Here is a 5,220-nt window from a genome sequence, read left to right on the forward strand (position 1 = left end):
TAGAGAATGGAAAAGTATAGAAGACCAAGCACCCAAGAAAATAAGGAGATTAGCCGATGAACCAGAAATGAATATGCATGGATAAAGAGGGAGGCCCAGCGGCAATACGAGAATGACATAGAATCGAAAGTCAAATCAGACTCAAAGCTGTTGTATAGCCACATCAGGAGAAAAACAACAGTCAAGGACCAGGTAATCAGGCTGAAAAAGAAAGATGGGAGATTACATGAAACGACCAAGAAGAGATTTATGAAGTATTTTCAGTGGACACAGAGAGGACTCCAGCAAACCAGAATGGTAGGGTACACCAACAAGTGCAGAACACACTACACTCAAATGAGGAGTAGGTGAAGAGACTGCTAAACGAACTAGATACCTCAAAGGCGGTGTGAACGGACAGCATCTCTCCATAGGCCCCGAGAGAGGAAGAAGAGGCACTGAGTGCGTCCTTAACAACAATCTTCAATACATATATTGCAACAGGGCGACTACCTGGGGTGTCTCAGTCCTCAAGAAAGGAGACAGACAGGCAGCATTAAACCACAAACCAGTCTCACTGGCATGTATATTATGGAAAGTCATGGAGAAGTTTATCAGGACAAGAGTAGCGGAGCACCTAGAAAGGAATGAGCTTACACGATAACCAGCAGAGTTTCAGGGAAGGAAAATCCTGTGTCACAAACCTAATGAAGTTTTACGACAAGGTGACAGAAGTAATACAGGAAAGAGAGAGCGAGAGTGACAGAGGTGGTTAGACTACATATTCTTGGACAGTAAAAAGGCTTTCGACACAGTTCCACACAAGAGATTAGTACAAAAGCTAGTGGAGCGGGGAGGAATAACAGGAAAGGCACTGAAATGAATTAGAGAATACCTGACAGGAAGAAAACAACGAGTAATAGTACATGACGAGGTGTCAGAATGGGCGCATGTGACTAGCGGGGTTCCACAAGAATCAGTCCTAGGGCCGGTACTGTTTCTGGTTTATGTGAATGACATGAGGAAAGGGCTAGATTCAAAGGTGTCCCTGTTTGCAGACGATATGAAGCTAATGCGGTGAATTCAGACGGATGAGGATCAGTTAGGACTACAAAGAGCTCTGAATAGGCTGCAAACCTGGTCCCACAATTGGCTCCTGGAATTTAACCTCACAAAGTGCAAAGTCATGAAGACTAGGACAGGTCAAAGAAGACCACAGACAGAGTACATCCTTACAGGCTAGGGGGCCAAGCGCTGCAAACCTCACTCAAGGAAAACGATCTTGAGGTGAGTATTATACCGAGCACATCTCCTGAGGCGCAACATCAACCAAATAACTGCTGCAGGTGCAGCATATGGGTGCCTGGCAAACCTAAGAATTGGGTTTCGTTACCCGAGTAAGGAGTCATTTAAGACATTGTACACCATATATGTCAGTCCCATACTGGAGTATGCAGCACCTGGAGCCCACACTTGGTCAAGTGCATCAAGGAATTAAAGGAAGTGCAATGTTTTGCAACAAGACTAATCCCGGAGTTTAGGGGTATGTCCTACGAGGACAAGTTAAGGGCAATCAGCCTGACGACACTGGAGGACAGGGGGGATGAAGGGGGCATGATAACGACGTATAAAATACTGAGAGGAATTGACTCGGTGGTTAGGGACAGAATGTATCAAAGATGGGATACAACTGATAGTTGAAAACTCAGATGAATCACAGTCATATAGTTGTCAGAAAGTGGAACAATCTGGAGAGCAATGTAGTGGAGGGAGAATTTATAAATTGCTTTAAGAGGTACAGTAAAGCTCATGGAGCAGGGGCAGAGTGGACCTAGTAGAGACCAGCTAAGAGGCGGGGTTAGGAGCTGTGACTCGACCCTTGCAACTACAGACGAGTACAAATAGTTGAGTACACACACACACTCGTCTCCTGCAACCACATATAAGTGCATACACACACACACACACAGAAATCCTACACTAACCTTGTGTTAGTGCTCTAATTTTAGAACTACAGTAATCTCACCTGTGTACAGCACAGAATTACACTAACCTCGTATTAATTTTTCACCAGTGTTCTTTAAACAGCTTCCCTGACAAACACTGTGCAGGCAGGTGAAACTGCTGTGCTTGATAACATACAAAGAACTTTCACTTCCTTTCTACTTGAAGAGCTTGAAGTTCCTTGAACTTGAAGCAAAGGAAAGGTGCATCAAAATATACACCTGGAAAGTCCTGGAGGGACTAGTCCCAAACCTATACAGCGAATTCTCTCTATGTAAACGTAAAAGACGTGTTACGGTACCAAGTTTCTCCAATAACTATCATAGGTTCGACGATTGGACTAAGAGAGAAATCAAGAAGTGTCAGAGTTCCCTGAATTTTCAAGGCTCTTCCTTCGGTTGAAAGAAGAATTTTTAACTAAACTGTAGATACCTCAAGAGGAACCATAGTTCTTCAAAACTGTTCCTCACTAGCTGGGTTGTGGTTCGTTCGTTGGACTGTGAGCAGCTAGCATTAACAGCCTGCATGATAACACCTTGATCCAACAGATGACCTGGTCTGGAACTAGGCCGCGGAGGCGTTGACCACCGATAACATACTCCAGGTAACATTCAATCACTTGAAGGCCAGACCCAGCTTAAATGATTCAGGTGAACTCCTGACCTGACTTACCCGACTCCTCTACTTCCTCGCAATGAGTCAGAAGTCTGACCTGACTTACCTGGCCCACTTGTCACTTTACAATGTCTTGGAAGTTTCACCTGACTAACATGGCTTTCTCCTCACAAACAACAGAGTAATTCTTACAAAACCCGTCACCCTTAATCTTCTAGCATCTTTTATCTTGTTATATTGTGTAATTATCTTACATTACTGACGACAAAGATCTTTGTATAAACTTCTACTGTATGACTCTTTTACCTTCTCTCGCATACATTATTTTTTCACCGTATCTGCTAATTATTCTTCTGATCAAATATTTAAATCCAATAATGTTTAGGCCTCATGGACCGACCTGTGATGTAATTTCTGTTTCTTAAGATATTTCTCTCTCTCTCTCTTTCTCTCTCTCTTTCTCTCTCTCTCTTTCTCTCTCTCTCTTTCTCTCTCTCTCTCTCTATATATATATATATATATATATATATATATATATATATATATATATATATATATATATATATATATATATATATATATATATCTCTCTCTCTCTCTTTCATAATACTGAATTCGCACTTCAGCTTAATATATTTTTATCCAGTACTCTCCTACACCCCTCTCTATGACCACATGTCACGTGATCATTATAACACTTACATTTTCCTAACAATAACACACTTATGACTTTTCCAATCTCTCACTTTTACTGTATATTTTTTAACAATTACAATAAGAAGGTTGGCTCTTACACAAAAAATGGAGCAGAATGAAGTGTGAGGGAAAAGTTCAATAGATAGGAGTAGCGATATAGTAACAATAGTTTCACTGCCGGCTACTAGTTAAGGTAGGGTAAGTCAAGCTCCCATTTTTTCCCGCCTTTTTTTCCCCCTCCCTGAAAGTGATAGTTTCACTGCCGGCTGCTTGTTAAGGTAGGGTCAGTCTAGCTCCCGCTATCCCCTCCCCTCCCTCTTCCCCCCCCCAGAAAGGTGACGTGTGGGGCTCTGGTTAAACAGTAAATCCCTCGACTCACAGCTCCCAACACTACTGTAAGTACATACCTGCCTTGTATTCTAGTGGATTTATTGGTTAAAAGCTTCACTTTTGACAAATAATAAACTTAGTCCTTTCAGTCTTGCTCTAGGTTGACTGTTGTAATAATCACCACGTCTTTTGAGTATTGTACACTGCCATGGAGAGTGATTATTTAAGCAGTGGGTAACCTGTCTATCTTTTCAGCTTGGATGACAGTGAGGGTCACCTGTCAGTCAACGAGAAGAACGGATGGAGAAGGACTAACGTCCTGAGACTTCCCCATTTTGGATTTAACTACCTGTGCACCTGTATGAAATTGCAGGACGTAACCCCACATCATTGCAGCGGTAAAGAACCTGCTTTCCTGTCATCGGGAGAGATTACTCACTGGTATACTGTGAAGAACTAGCCAGTGGATGGTCACCAACACCTGCGACCCCCCTCCCCCACCCCATCATCAGCAACGGCTACGATTTCAACAACAGTGTCACCAACACCAGACACCCCTGTAGATATTAGCGTTGAGTTCAAATGTTATTTTATTCATTTCATTTTTCATTTTTCTTTCAAACAGGATATGCCTTTCATGTTTTATTGTTTTATGTTTGATTTAATAAATAATAAAGTGTTTATCTTTGTGAATTATTATTTCTTTTTCTATTCATTAATTTTCCTGAGGAGGAGCCAGCCTGAGTAATACTGTCTGAAGTTGTTACAGGGCTGAGTAAGCCTTCACATGGAGCCACACAAAATGTTTATTTTGTGTGGCTGATGCTCGAGTGTTGTGGCTAAATAAGCTAGGTGAGTATTGTTGATGCTCGAGTGTTGTGGCTAAATAAGTTAGGTGAGTATTGTTGATGCTCGAGTGTTGTGGCTAAATAAGTTAGGTGAGTATTGTTGATGCTCGAGTGTTGTGGCTAAATAAGTTAGGTGAGTATTGTTGATGCTCAAGTGTTGTGGCTAAATAAGCTAGGTGAGTATTGTTGATGCTCGAGTGTTGTGGCTAAATAAGTTAGGTGAGTATTGTTGATGCTCAAGTGTTATGGCTAAATAAGTTAGGTGAGTATTGTTGATGCTCAAGTGTTATGGCTAAATAAGTTAGGTGAGTATTGTTGATGCTCGAGTGTTATGGCTAAATAAGCTAGGTGAGTATTGTTGATGCTCGAGTGTTGTGGCTAAATAAGTTAGGTGAGTATTGTTGATGCTCGAGTGTTGTGGCTAAATAAGCTAGGTGAGTATTGTTGATGCTCGAGTGTTGTGGCTAAATAAGTTAGGTGAGTATTGTTGATGCTCGAGTGTTGTGGCTAAATAAGTTAGGTGAGTATTGTTGATGCTCAAGTGTTGTGGCTAAATAAGCTAGGTGAGTATTGTTGATGCTCAAGTGTTGTGGCTAAATAAGCTAGGTGAGTATTGTTGATGCTCGAGTGTTCCCCCTTGCTAAATAAGCTAGGTGAGTATTGTGATGCTCGAGTGTTGTGGCTAAATAAGCTAGGTGAGTATTGTTGATGCTCAAGTGTTATGGCTAAATAAGTTTTAGGTGAGAGT

The sequence above is a fragment of the Cherax quadricarinatus genome, chromosome 77 (assembly GCF_038502225.1).
Source record: "Cherax quadricarinatus isolate ZL_2023a chromosome 77, ASM3850222v1, whole genome shotgun sequence".
NCBI classification, from domain to species: domain Eukaryota; kingdom Metazoa; phylum Arthropoda; class Malacostraca; order Decapoda; family Parastacidae; genus Cherax; species Cherax quadricarinatus.